The sequence below is a fragment of the Callospermophilus lateralis genome, unplaced genomic scaffold (genome assembly GCF_048772815.1).
Source record: "Callospermophilus lateralis isolate mCalLat2 unplaced genomic scaffold, mCalLat2.hap1 Scaffold_83, whole genome shotgun sequence".
Classification (NCBI taxonomy): Eukaryota; Metazoa; Chordata; class Mammalia; order Rodentia; family Sciuridae; genus Callospermophilus; species Callospermophilus lateralis.
Genome location: NW_027516368.1, coordinates 3,389,282 through 3,404,720, shown reverse-complemented (window position 1 = coordinate 3,404,720; position 15,439 = coordinate 3,389,282). Strand labels below are relative to the sequence as shown.

The window sequence follows — 15,439 nt, the reverse complement described above, 5'->3', positions numbered from 1 at the left end:
AGACATGTGGGCTTCAGAGCAATCACGTGGGTAGACCACAGAGATTATGTGGTTGCTGCTGTGCCCTGGCCACTTTCCCCTAGAGAATTCTGGTTCTGGCCTCCATCAGGAGCCAGCTCCTGGGTCACCTGGTACTTGCTGTGGGTTTCCACAGGGAGCTGAGATCTATTCCATGAAAGAAGGGCTGGTGGTGTCCCACTGGTGTCTGCTCCCTAGGGGCCACAGGTCAGTCCTGTCTCTGTGTCAAACTCTACCTGGTGTTATCACCACGCTATTATCACCACGCTGTTATCCATGCCTCCTCTGTCCCTTCCTTCCAGGTCTCTTGGAGCTTTTAAAGTGTATGTGGACCAAATGCCTCTTCCTGAATCCTGACCCAGAAACTCCCCAGTCACTCCTTGGCTTCCTTAGCCCAAGACCAGCTGATAAGCCTTGAGCCTGGAGCCAGCCCATGCTGTAGTCCCCAGGTTATTCCTCTGGGACTGTTATATATATCAGTTTATAGGTGATTATATGATATGATATAATCAATATTGCATTATATACAGTAACACCGTACAGTATCATTTGGGAGACCATAGAAAATATTACATATTGATTAACCTCAACCTGCAGCCATCCTCCCTGGCTGGCCTTCCAGATGGAGCTTGGGGCTCTGCTTTCCTAAAGGGATCTCCTATCTTCCCTCCACACTCTACTCTGGAGAAGATGGGAAAGCAAAGAAAGTGTGTGTATGTGAGGGGCGGGGCAGGTAAGAGAGAGGGAGAGAAATATGAGAAAGCAAGACCAAGATCAAGTCGGAGGCAGGCAGAGGCAGCTTTGATAGTCTGCCTATGTTCCCTGTGGACACAAAATCTGGTAGTTGTGCTTTTTCTGTGTGTAGTTCTGGAATAGTTTTCAGTCTTCGAGGGTGTAGGCATTTCTGTGAGTTGGGGTACGGAAAATATTTATTTTTCCCTCTTGTGAGTATTTGCCATGTGTGCACTTGTATATAATAAACATCTGGATAAATAAGGGTCTCTTTGCGTTTAAGTGACAGAATAAGAACCCTTTTGAAAGGATGTATGTGACTGCATGGGAGCGGGAGCTCATATTGCCCTTTTCTCCTGTGACTGCTTCTTCCACCAGGATGTGCATCACCCTAATTTGACTCACTGTAGCTATTTGCATGTTCCATTGTGTCTAATTCTCTCTTCCCGGAGCCCTCCTACCTTTTGGGGAAGCCCTGCTGCCAAGGCCAAGGGAGGCTTTGAGGGTCTTTGTGTATTGGTGAGTGCAGTGTCACCAACTGCATCCTAGGGAGTAGAATGAGCATTTGTCTGTGAGCCTGTTTATGCATTATGTGTGGGGGTGTTTCTATGTACATGTGTGGCAGGATTCAATTCCTGCCTCTCTGAGGTTTGCGTACATGCCTGAGTGTAGCTTGTCTCACCCCATGCCTGTGTGTGTGTGTGTATGTATGTGTGTGTGTGTGTGTGTGTGTGTGTAAAGGGCTGAACTGAAGCTTTGTCCTCAGGTCATTGTCTGGAGGAGTCTCTTTGCCTTCATTTATTCAGGGGCCCTTCAGATCTTGACAAATCTGTCACTCTAAATTTGCGAGAGATTATGGTGCTCTCTCCCCAGCCCGCAGAGAGGTGATATATGATATCTGCTGCCCCTATTGATTGCCTGATCTGGTGGCAGAGGCCGGCGAAATGAACTTGAAATGAACATCATGCCTCAACTCATTGTGCGTATAATACACTACTTAATCCCACATTTTTCAGCCGCTATGGAATTCAATTGATCAATCATGTTCCACTGATAGTACTGTTTTAGGGGTTATTGCTGCTCCCTCCACTCACTGACCTTTTTATTTATTTATTTTTTTGTGCACTCAGGCCCTGGTGGTAAGACAGGTTACAGAGGCGGCAGTGCAGGGAAGGGGAGGGCAGGAGGGGAAGCAGAAGGAAGAGGTGGCCCTGGGAGGCGGAGGCAGGAAGAAGAGGAGAAGGAAGGTGGGGGGTGGTGGGTAGCGAGAAGGTGCTAGAGAGCACAACAACAAAGTGGCTGATGAAAGCCTGCAGAGAATCTGCGCAGAGGCTAGAGGAGGCCTAGAAACTCCCAAGGGGGAAGGCAGCAGTCATGATGAATGGGGAAGGAGCACAAAGAAAGTTATGGGGGGACAAGGAGGTGAGCCCCAGGGTGAGGAGAGGGCAGTGGCACTACTGGTGGGGGACAGGGACTCAGCCCCCCACTCAGCCACAGGTCCCACAGGCTGTCAGGGGCTTTCTCTAGAGGAGGGGGTGATGCCCTATCCTCAGATAGGGAGAGGAGGAAGGAAGTAAGGTGAGGGGAGAGGGTAGGAAGGGCAGGGGGAGGGAGGGAGAGGCCCTGGGTCAGAGGTGCCAGGAGCTGAAGCTCTGGGAGGAGAAGGTCCAAAGCAGAGGAAGAGCAGGAGAAAGGAGAGGAGAAGAAAGAAGGCTTCCACACCAGAAGCTGAGGAGGCACTGGTTGGGTGAGGACACTTGGCGCAGGAATGACACCAGCTGGCCCTGCTTGTGCTGACGCCTGGTGTTCAGCTACAGAGGGCAGCCTGGGGCCTGGACAGGGTGGGTTGGGAGGTACAGGTTGGAGGAGGAAAAGGAGAAGACAGGAGCAGGGAAGGATAAGGAAAGAAAGAAAACAAGGACAGAAAGAACAGAAAAGGAAAACAAAATGAAGCAGTTGACAGTGCTGACCACCTGGCAGGTCTTCCCAGGATGATGGAGAAAGAGCTCAGAGTGGCACTTTCAGAGGGACAGTAAGGGAGAGGAAGAGACGGTGCTAGCCCCAGATGTTGAAGGGCTCTCTGGCAGAGTTGGGATAAAATAAAGGCGCAGGCAAATGGAGGTCTGGATCTGGGTTTCAGAGTGGGCAGGGAGGGAATGTGTGGGAGTAGATAACATCCACTCCGAAAGATTCCTCACCTGACAGCCTCAGTGCTGAGGAGCCAGGCTGTGAGCTGCTGGCGAGCAGGGATCATCACTAATGCATTTCTATAGCTCCAGTGCCAGACATGGCACATGGTTGGTCTTCAATAAATGATTGATTGAATGAATGAGACTTTCCTGAGTGGCATTCATAACCAGAACCTGGAAGAAGGTTTCAGAACTGGCCTTCCGACTTGTGGCATCTAGGATACTCGGTCATTTGTCAGGCAAGTTCCATGCATCCCTGGCTTTCAGGGGATGCAGAAGTTCCTGCATCAGGTCCCTGGTAGACTTGTTCCTCTTTTGCACTCATCCCACTGCCTGTTAGCCTAAAACAGCATCAACTCGGGTCCCCTGGAGGCCCTTCTCACTCTGAACAACACCATCTGGCCCACCTATGGTGCCTCAAGCCAATGGACAAAGAACATTATGCTCTCAGGAGCAGAACTTAGCCTTGGAGCATCAGAGCTGCCAACCAAAGTGGGTGGCAGAGGCTGCTTAAGGAAAGGGCCCTGAGAAGCCCTCTATATTTGTACTCCCTACACCAAGAGGGCTAGAGTAAGGTGGCCATATGTTCCTGTCTGGAACAATTCCTATTTCTGATACTGTTTCCTACTCTTAGGCCATATTTTCAAGTTGCGGTCAGAAAATGTGGCTGCTATAGGTTTAGAAAGACCCCATAGAGCTAGGAAGAGACCATGTGCTGGAATAACTGTCTCCAGCCGTGGAGGACTCGGCTCTGCTCTCCTTCTGCCCCCTGCCCATCTACACTAGCAGCACCCAAGTATCAAGAGCCTCTTACATGCCATGGCCAGATATCAGAACTCATTTAATCCTTCCAACAACCCTATGAGATAAGTACTCTGATACCCATTTTAAAGATAAGGAAACTTAGGCACAGAGAGGTTAAGTAGCTTGTCTAAGGCCACGGAGCTAGTAAATGATAGCTAGGATTTGAATCCTGATCTGTTCGATTCCAGAGCCTGCCTTCTAAATTACTGTGCTCTGCTGCTGCTGCTGCTGTCAAACTCAGGGCCACGGCTGAGGGCCACTGGCCTTATCTGGGCACAGCCTTCCTCATGGCATCCCCAGTTCTCTGTCTGGCCACCTCCCTATACTGAGGCTGAAACCTGTGGCATGTGTGCTGGCTGAGTACAGACTGCCCAGATGATTAGGGGACATCTGGCTCAAATTCTTCATGCTATAGTAAAGAAAACTAACTAGGTGAGTGTGAGGTGGGTGGGCCACTTATCCAAGGTCACACAACTGGGTAGCAGGACACTCGGGACTGGAGCCCAGTCTAGGTGCTCTGTCCACACCAGTGTGAGCCCACTCAAGGAGGGTGAGCTACCACAAGTCCTTTTTGGAACATTGACAGGATATAATTACATTAAATTAATTAAATTAAAAAAACTGCTGAGTTAAAGCTCACATTTTCTTCTCTGACCACTTCATATTCACTTAGTACTTAATGCAGTCTTCATAGATCTTATCTTATTTGGTCCCAACCATTCTTCAAAGTAAGTAGGAATTAAAATTCCTTTTTTATGGTGAGGAAACTAAGACTCAGAATACCTGAGGTGCAGATTAGGTGAGGGTAAATGTCTGACTCGAGGGCATATCTGCTAGGGAGCCTGACACAGGAAAGGTGCTTGGTAAACAGCTGTGGGCTGAACTGGTGGACAACAGCACTGCCCACACAGCAATATCCAGAGCCGGGGCTCCCAGCAGTGGGGCCCCAGACTTCATGCAAACAAAAAGAACATAAGACCAAAGATCATCTTGACTGAAAGAACTACCACCAACATGGTGACTGTGGTTACTTCCTTCTGCCCTCTGCCCATCTACACTAGCAGCACACAAGTATCAAGAGCCTCTTACATGCCATGGCCAGACTTCAGAGCTCATTGAATCCTTCCAACAACCCTATGAGTTAAGTACTCTGATTCCATAAGCAATTTTTATTCTCTTCTTGTCTAAGTTTTCCATGTTGTCCAGACTTTGTTCAATAAGCATGTACTACTTCTAGAATCGTTTATTAAAAATGTCTTGGGGCTGGGGGTGTAGTTCAGTCACGAGTATGTGCTTAGCATACTAAAAGCCTTGGGTTCAATTCCCAGCACCAAGAAAAGAAAATGTCTTTTAATGTTGATAAAAAGATATGATCTTCTCAGTTACCCCCCCCATCTGTTCCTGGGTTGCCCTGGAGCAGAACCCTCTTCACACCTTTCACTCTAGGCCAGAACCCTTGCACTGGCCAATCATAAATGGGGTTGTCTAGAGAGGTCTCAGCAGCTCAGGGAAAAGGGTAGTCACTGAACACCATGTCTTGGTCTAAGGCTAAGGAAAAGGGACATAAGTATTATTTCTTGTGCATTTACATCTTCTGTGGATTTCCAAAGTGATCACTGCAAAGGTGAAGAGATAGATGGGGTTGGGCATGGTGGTGCACACCTCTAATCCCAGTGATTTGGGAGCTGGGGTAGAAGGATCACAAGTTCAAGGTCAGCCAGCATCAGCAATTTAGTGAGACCCTATCTCAAAATAAAAATAAAAAGGAGCCACGGATGTAACTCAGTGGTAGAGAGCCCCCAGGTTCGATTCCTAGTACAGAGAAAGAGAGAGAAAGAAAGAGAGAGAGAGAGGTACAGATAGGGATCAAGCACTGGCCAAAAGGTAGGTAGAGTGGTGGGAATACACGGAATGAAATGATGCTATTTCCTTATTCAGAAAGCATGAGGACCCCTCAATGTTTAAAAAATCTGGATGAGATGAGCAGGGCCTGCCCACTGAATCCCAGGAAGTATGATTAGGCATTTGAGAAGAACTTTTAAAAAGTATACCAAAAAACCATACTGTCAGGTGTGGTGCTATATACCTATAATCCCAGCTGCTTGGGAGGCTGAGGCAGAAGGATCATGAGTTCAAAGCCAGCCTCAGCAACTTAGCGGAGGCCCTAGTGAGACCCTATCTCTAAATAAAATACAGAATAGGGCTGGTATGTAGCTCAGTGCTCGAGTGCCCCTGAGTTCAATCCCTGGTAGCTCAAAACAAAGCAAAACAAAACAAAACACATTCTAACTTCAGTTTTCTAAGCCCAAATACAAATATCTACTAGTCTATGGGGAAATTAACACTATCTGGGCTTTCACCTATATTCATTAAACCTGTTCAACTTTATGAGGCACTTATTATTTAACAAATTTTTTTTCAGTTGAAGTAACAGTCTCAGAGAAATAAAATGATTTGCGTGACATCCTATAACTAATACAGTATGTCTGACTCCAAAGCGCTCTCTATTTGGTCAAATTTGCCTTCCTCCCATGTCTTCACCATGTGGCCATCATTTATTGCACACTTCCTGTGTCCAGGCAGGCTTGAGGTACTTCACACACATTACCCTTAGAACTCACAGAGCACTTACAAAAAAGATGCCATTCGCTCAATTTTACAAATGAGGAAACACACTCAGGAAGGGTCCAAAATATGCGCAAGATCCCGCAGCTGACAAGACACGATCTCGGGGAAAGTAAATCTTCATCCACAGGCAGAAAATGACCTCAAAAAGTGGCTTGGGAAGAAAAAAAAAATCACGGAGGAAGTGGAAGCAGTAGGTGGGCGGTGGCCTCTCCACCTAGGCACCTCTCCACACTACCTTCTCCCTCGGAGGGGGTCACCCCAGTGCTGACCCCCAGTCTCCCCAGCTGCCAGTTGTTGCAGTTTCAAACTCAATTGTTCTCCCCGGTACTGAGGCAAATGGAGTCATTAATTACCTTCTATCGGCTGGGCTGAGTTCAGAATGCGATCAATATGCCCACTTGTCATTCAGGGCAGCCCGCCTGTGCAGCCCCAGCCCCACCCCCACAGGAGCAGCAAGGCAGGACCCGGAGGTCTGAGCTGCCACCCGGGGCCTCCCATCTGATTGGGAACAGGGAGTGAGGTTTAGGACGCTGAGGAATGGGGCTACTCCCCAGAGCTGGGGTGCCTTCCAGACAGGGATTGATGGAATGGGAAGAGGAGGGGGCAGAAGAGAGGATGGAGGAGGGAAGAAAAATGAAGGGAAGGAGCATGAGGGAATGAGGAGAGAGGGAGGGAGACTGAAAAAAAGATGAAGGGAAGATGGGGCAGGGTAGGGGAAGGATGAGGGGGGAGTAAGGGCGAGAGAGGAGGGAAGGGGTGCTAAGATGCCACAGCATTCTGAAAGGGGGCCCAGAGGGCCAGGCTGAGGAAAGAGTTGTGGAATGCCGCTTGTCCTAGGAGATAGATGACATACCCCCATTGCCTCCCAGATAAACTGGACAACCTATGAGTCTGGCCTGACCATGAACCCCAAGCCAACCTTGGCAGGCATGAAGAAGCCCTCAGAAATCTGGCTCAAATCTTTGGCTCGGGGCAAGACCAGGTCTGCCCATTCCACTAACCTTGGCAAACCACCTGCTATCCTTCACCAAGCCCAGCTTCTAAATGTTCACTGCTAGGGTGAGAGGCTGGGGGTGGCTGCAGCCAGTCTGACCTCAAGCTTGCTGTGCCCATTCACAACCACTTGCCTCTGGGGGCAGTAACTGCTTTAGGGACCTAACATAAGGCTGGACTAAGAGTAACATCTCCTGGGTTGAATCCTAGTTTGTTGCTCACTTGCTGTGTGACCTTGGACAAGCCCTGTGGGCTTCTCTGGACTGAGTGTCCTTAGATATACACAAGAGATGCTAGAGCCTCCCTCAGCAATATTAATTTTTCCTTTCTCTGTGTCCAATAGCCATCTCTTCAAACCTATACTGCAGAAATAATAACAATAATGACTAAAGCAAATCCAGTTCCTATTACGGTACCAGACCCTATTATAGCACTGATTTAATTCTTAGAATAACAGCAACTAACATTTATTGTTTACCACACACCAGGCACTTGTCTAAGAATTTTTTACAAATCAACTCATCTAATTTTCACAAGAAAAACTTAAGCAGGAAGCTTCTTATCTCAGAAATGAAAGTGCAGAGGTTATGGAACGTTCCCAAGGTCACACAGGCACAATTAAGGAGTGACAGAGGAAGGCCAGGCAATCAGCTTCCTGCAGCTGAGTGCACTCCTGAGAAAGTGAAGGCTCATGAGGAGAAATAACTTCCTACAGCAAATAAGTGGCACAGCCAAAAGTAAATTCTATATGTGCCATATTTTTTAAAAATGCTTGTTTCTTCATTAAACTGTGAATTTTGAAGGCAAGGACACCATATTTTTCATCTTTAAGAACAGCATGGAGCCTGATACATGATAGGTGATCACAAACATTGGCCAATTCGTTGAATAGATTTCTAAAAACAAAAGCCTGATGAATTCTTAACTTGACTTTCTCAATGTTTTACCTTTCAGAAGGAAAAAGAAAGAAGAGAAACTACTGCTCTGGATTCCGTGTCATTCACATTTTATAGTTGGAAAGTTTCATGCAGATAATTTAATCTGATTCCCTCTTAGAGATTTAAAATTTAAACCAAACAGAAAACAACAACAACAACAACAACAACAACAAACAAACAAACAAACAAAAAAAACACGAAACAACAAAAGCAGGCTCAGAGAGGGTACATAATGCTCCCATGTCACAGAGCTAGGCATTGCTAGAATTAGAACTCCTAACCCAAGGTCCTTTTTACTATTTCAGGTCACTTAATTCTGACCAAAGAAGAAAAATGGATAAAAGGGAAGTGGTGGGTATCTGGGGGCAAAGCAACCATGTCTAGAGTTGACAGTAGTAAAGGAAAGGGGCACTGGCAGAATCCAATCTGAGGAAAGCAAACTGCTCTATGTAGAGGAAAAGAATAGGCAAGGGACCCCACAGCAAGAGAGTCTAAAAGAGAATATAACTCCATAAGGACAGGATGCTCTAAAAATGAAAGTCTGCTTTCATAAGCTCAAACAATCAACCTGACGAAGTAAAGAGAGTAAGAATGGGGGAGGGGTGGAAAGAGAAGGACATTTAAGGAAAATCACCACTGTTGCACACGACTAAGCTTTAAAAAATGATGAGCTTAGATTTTAAAAGGACATGTACATTGAACAGTGGAAGATTATGCAGCCATTAAAAAATCATGTTTTCAAAGAATATGCAATGATATGTGAAAATGCTCCTATATAAAGTTAAGTGAAAATAGCAAGACATAAGGCTGTGTATACAGTACCATTTTAATTTTGATTAATAATGATATATATGTATAAAGTTAAATATGCACAGGAAAAAAAGCCTGGAAAAATGTATCAAATTCTAACAGTAGTTATCACTTAGTGATGAGATCATGGTTGATTTTCTTTAGAGCTTTATTGTTTTTTCCAAACATTTTACAATGAATATGTATTGCACTTATGAACAAACAAAAGCTATGTATTTTTTTTTCTCTTATAAAAGACAGAACAGCTGGGTGTGATGGCACATGCCTGTAATCCCAGCAGCTTTGAGGCTGAGGCAGCAGGATTGCAAGTTCAAAGCCAGCTTCAGCAACTTAGTGAGGCCCTAGGCAACTCAGCGAGACCCTGTCTCTAAATAAGATATTTTAAAAAGGGGCTGTGGAAGTGGCTCAGTAGTTAAGCACCCCTGGATTTAATCCCTGGTACTAAAAAAAAAGAAAAGACAAAAAAAGAACAGATGAAAGGAGAGACCAAACTAAAGATGGCATGAAAGTAGCATGCACCTGTCAGGAAGACAAAGACTTGGAATAAGATGAGACAACAAAAAAGGACCTTTGTTGCTATGTATGGGGCAAAGAACAAAAAAAGAAGATGAGTTTAAGTTCAGTCCTTGGGAAGAGGCAATACTGAGAGAGGACAGGGAGGAGGCAGAATTTCTAGATCTCTAGCTTGCCTTTGTCTTCTGCACCAAAGGCTGAATCTTCAAAAGGCAGTCAGCAGGAAGGTCCTGGTGCCCTGGTGGGAGGGCCTGGCAGGTAACCCTGAGCCATGCCAATTGAGTTAACTTCCCCAGATCATTTGTATGTCAGGACCCTGCTGTTGATAATACTTGAGCCAAGAAATGATAAGGAAAGAGTGAAGCAGTGACAAACCCAATGCCATCCTGCCTTGCAGAAAATGGGGAAAGGTAAGGGTAGGCAAACTACACTACAATAAATTCAGTATCAGGCTCTGAATATCTTTTAGAAGAAATTATTATACAGCTAATTTGTGGACACTAAAGAAGAAAACTTGGTACTCCAGAGCCTGCGCACACTCACTAAGTTGTGGCACAGTAACTCAGTATCAATGCTAAGATCAAATGCTACCTTGAGACTTTCCCAAAATTGGAAGCAACTGTTTTTTTTTTTCTTTCTCTCTTTCTCCCCTCACCCTTCTCTCAACATTTATCACAGTCTCTCAAGCCTTAATCAGAGCATTGAGCACATTCTGCTGGTATAATGAAGTACACATCTCTTCCCTAGATTACAAGCTTCTTGAGGTCAAAGACTGTTCTATTTTACCTTTGTAAACTGATTTACAAAGCAGGCCATTTGCTCATCAACTTAAATTGATTCTTATTGATTGATTAAGGAAATTCTGAGGGTGTAGTAAATGTTAACATCTGGCAAAGAATCTCTTTCTTAGTTTTATGGGCGAGGTGAAGAGAAGTGAAATGGTTAATGGCTATTGGGTAGGCTCAATAATACCTAAAGCATTCGTTTATTGCAACCAGGAGGGAGGTATCTACTGGTTGGCCATGCACTTTCCCTTATTTTCAAGGAAAAATAGCTAAAGGAAAAGAAAAGGAGCTACTTGGGTGATGATATAGAAGACATCCTTATGACCTTAATCGGGTAGAATTAAGAACCCAAACCAACAAGATGAAATTCAACAGGGATAAATGGAATGCCCTATGTTTAGGTTAAAAAAAATCAATTCCACAAGGCAGAATGGGGTAGGCCTGGCTTGATAGCAATTGATGTGAAAAAGATCTCGAGGTTTTAGTTGACCACGAACTCAATATGAGCTCGAGTCTGACACGGCTGCTAAAAAATCGAATGTAATCTTAGGCTACATTATGGATGTAGAGTCTCCAGACGGAGAGGGGCAATGGTTCCACTGTACTTGGCATTGGCTAAACTGTCTCTAGGGTTCAGTGTTCCTTCAAGAGTGACTTTAACCTTCAAGAATAAATTCCAAGATGGGTAACTAGGATGGTGAAGGAACTCCAGCAAGGGCAGGAACACGTCATGTGAGAAGCTAAAATCCATACAGGACTTAGCAAAGTGGTCAGTAAATAGAGTTGAATGAATGGAAAGAAAGGAAGGATGGGGGAAGTCAAATGGAGATCTTGACCACCATCTATCACTTCAGTGGCAAACTTCATGGTCTATATGTACTTGAGGAAATTGAGATTTTGAGATTATATAATTAGCTAAAGTTCCCAAAGCAAACAGGAAGTGGAAGTGGAGTCCATTTGGACTCCAACCCCTGTGCTCTTCCCTCAATCCCACAGTGGCTCAGTATAACAGCAAAGCTACAAACAATAGCAACTGTCCATTTACGCTTTATATCCAGGCAGGAGCTGTGCCTATTAGGCAGAACTACCGGAAAGGAGAGTTCCATGGTAAGGAGCAGGTAAGATCTGATGACCCTCAAGAATCTGAGACTGTGCCTCGTTTCCACTCTCAGGCCAGCCCCTGGTCTCTTTCCATCCAGGAGGTATCCCTGGAGATGGTTCCTCCCCATCTTAGCAGCGCCCCCCACCAGGCTGAAGTCCATTTCTTGCTGTCTATTCTAGCCAGTTCCCGTCCCCAGTAGACTGGAAGCTCCTGAGATCCCTGCACACAGTCAAACACAGTGGGTGCTCAGGCCCACACTGACACAAAGATCCCGAGAGGAAAGCTACATGTTCTTAACATTCCACCAGCTTACACTCCAAAGTCAAGGTTCTCAGTCTGAAATGCACTTGAGGACAGAAGAATGGCCTGAATGACTATTAGGGCCCTCATGTAGGGAAGAGGGAGAGTCCAGGAAATTTACCAGCAGAGTTACTTTCCCATTTTGAATAAGTTAGCTCTCTCTCTCCCCCAAAGCCCCCAGGTTACCCCCTGCTGAGGCATAGCCAGTCCTATTGTGTGACCTATGTGTGGAATAGTGGAAGGTGCTGAGAGCAGAGATGGGGGAGGAGGAGACAAAGGCCAGAGGCAATGGAAAGGGAACCCAGGGGTGGTGGGAGAGAGAAAAGAGACTCATGGGAGGAAAGGGAGGGGAGTCCCTGGGTGATCAAGTTCCCTGCTTGGGAGCACCCTATGTGCAGTCCTGCAGGCATGCCCACAAAGCTGGAGGGCAAGGAGGGCTCACTGAAAGTCTGCAGAGTCCCCAGATCTCCTTTTGCCCTCCTTGGGCTGGCAAGTAGGGGGTGGGGCTTTCTACCTGGTCCTGCACTGCCCCCCTCAAAGCTGGGCTCCAGCCCAGGCCAGAAACAGTTAGAAACCTCTCTGGAGCCAGGAGGGAAGGGGGCTTTGTTAGCTCAAAGGACACAAGCAAGGTGAAAAATTACATACCAGGCCGCCCTAAGTATGCTTGTTTAGAGAAACTGCTTGCATTTATGAAGTCTTTGGTGCGGAAAGCAGGGTTGCAAATGACTGCATCAGAGCGACAGTAAAGGCCATTAATTTCCTGTTATGTTTTCCTGTGTTGGGGGCTTTATTAATTTAATTTTACACTGTCAAACAACAGCGAGAGCTGACACTGCCACACCGCCACGGCTAGGGTTTTCTTTTGTGTGTGTGTAGCAAGGCTTTGCCTGACATGCAAATCAACGCTATTACCAGAACCAATAAAGATGTGTGGAGGGAAGAGGGGAGGGCAGAGGGAGGGAGGGCAGAGGAGAGAGCAGGGGACAGAAAGGGCCAAGGCTATCCTCCACCAGTTTCTGCCTTCCTCTGTGCCTAGTATCTCCTGGCTGCCCAGGGCATTCTCCATGATCAGCAATTTCTGCCCACCCTTCACTCTCCCACTTCCCTTCATTCTCTGTCTGTAGTCTTTTGTCCCAGCTCCTGAACAGAGAAAGACATGAAGTCTCCAGGAAGAAGCAGGAGACAGACTTCTCCTTACTGTCTGTTCCCAGATGAGGCATTTCACAGAAGCCACAGGGACAAGAGACAGATGCTGCCATACTAAGAGAAAGCTCTTGCTGCACACTTCACTTTGGGTCATTCTCTCTTCCACATTCCCATTCCTCAAAAGCCAAGGATCCTGGCCCACTTACACATTACCGGTGCATACATGCACACACCCATATTCTCATGCACAGGAAGAAGAGTCTGGAAAGGAAGATCCTCCAACTTGCTTACAAGTCCCTCTGAGAGTTCCCATGCTATAGCCCTGTTGGTCATTTATTTCCCTTGAATTCTCAGAAAAAGGAAAAAGGTCTCAAGTTATTTCTCTTTAAAAGAAACTCCAATGGCTGTCCTCAGCAGCCACAATACCCACTTGGTCAGTAGCCACAATATCCACTTGATCAGTATTAAGAGAAAAGAGAGGTTCCTGGAAGATCCAAGAGTACCACATTCTGGTTTTGTTTTTTGTGGTACTGGGGGTTGGAACCCAGGGCCTGGATCATGCTAGGGAAGGACTCTACCACTGGGTTACATCCCCAGACCTTTTTATTTTATGTCAAGACAGGGTCTTATGAAGCTGCCGCCTACCCTTGAACTTGTAATCTTTCTGCCTCAGGCTCCTAAGTAGCTGAGATTACACGTGTGTGCCACCACACTTGATTTCAATGGTACAGTATTCTGATTCCTTTTCCTACATAGGGGCTTGTACCCATTGCCCCAAGACCACCCATACCATCTCTCACCCAGAGCAGCTTCCATGATCCGGCTACCCCAGGCAGTTCACACGGCCCCCAGCTTAGCTTTACTATACCACCAGTCTTCCCAGCACTCATACTGATGGCCACACTGCCTGAGTGGGTAGAGATGGCAGGTGGGCAGGGAAGAAGGGGGAAAGTAGCTCCTGGAGCCACTCCTCCTAAACACACCATCTGCATTCTCCCATCCCAGGCTTCTCAGGCTGCTGTGGCCTAGGGTGATGTATATGTGTGTGTGCTTGCTGGTGTCCACACATCTCTCCCTATGTCACTGGCTTGCTTGCTCTCCTGCCCACACTTTCTGCTTCAGGAGCTGTTTGGCAGCCTCGGAGAGGCTACTGGAAGGAATCCAGTTCTCCTGAGGAAGAAGGCATAAACTTCATAAACTGCATTTACTTTAATGCAGGTTCCTGAGGCTGCTTTCCTCCAGCTTGTTTTCCCTCCCCGTCTACTACATCTCCATCACATTCTATCCCCAATCCCGTGTGCACCCAGATTACATGCTATAGCCAGACCTCTTGAAAAGACGAAGCCTGGGGCAGAGAAGGGGTATGAGTATGAGCTCCACTCATAGGAGAACTCTCACGGCAGTCCTGGACAGGCCCCAGGAGATGCCTACACCCTGTCTCCAGTGGAGATGAGCACAAAGGGTGCTTTGAAGCAAGCAGGCAGCCTCAGGGAGGGAGGGGATGCTGACATTTCTTGGGGATGGCCAAATGAGGAGCCACCTGGAGGCTGGGCCACAGGCTTTCAAGAAAGGAAGGGAGATAAGGCAGGGCCTCTGCCAGTTTGAGGTTTGTGAGGCCTCTCTTGTCTGCTGCTGTCAAGGTCAGCAGGTTCGGGTTCACCGAAGGGTCAGGATGGTTTGAATTACTGGCTCTGCTGCAACTCCGGCTGTGAGGCTCGTGACTATCTTCCAGCCCCTGCACCAGGCCCCACCCTCCCCCAACCCTCCTGGCCTTTCTACCCCCACAGGCAGAGTGAGAGGGTCCCAAAGAGCCTGAAGGCCTGAGAAAGGCAGGGTGGGAAGGGGTCCTTCTCTGGGCTCAGTGGTTCAGGAGCCTGCCAGGACCCATTCTTTGGTGGGCATGATCCCGGGTTCTCCCTTCCCCTTTAATATCTCCAAACCCATTTTCCAAGGGGTCCTCATGCCAGCTGTCTGCCCTTCTCACTGCCCACTGGTCCGCAGAGGAGGAGGTGCTCTGGGAGGCAAGCCCACAAGCAGCAGGGCCTGGGGGACAGCCCTGGGCCTGGCTCCTCCCTCCTGTGTGCACAGCCTGCTCTGGGGGAGAAGGGCAGAGCTGAGGCAGCGGATTTCTTGCTTGGTGCCCTTGCCAGGAAGGGAAAGGAGAATGATGCCTACCTGCAGTGCTGGAAGACAGTTGCCCAGGGATGACCAAGAGGTGAAGATGGATTCTAACACGATGAGTGCTCATGAGAGGGTGAAAATAGGGCAGCGGGGTGGAGAACCTCCTGGCCTTTGCTGAGGGATTTGTAATACCTGTGTTGAACCTACCCAAATATCTGGGGGTGGAGGGACACATGTACCCCCCTCTACAACAAATCTGTGCATTTTTTCCTAGGGATGGTCCATCTATCTATTCTGGCTTCTGACACTATATGAAAAAATATATGCTCATTTGTACTAAACCTCAAAATACTTCCTCAA

General features: G+C 47.1%; 1 pseudogene; it reads right to left on the bottom strand.

The window, feature by feature from the left end:
- Positions 1 to 15,439, bottom strand: part of LOC143641039 (paired box protein Pax-2-like) — a 76,241-nt pseudogene that overhangs the window by 19,351 nt on the left and 41,451 nt on the right.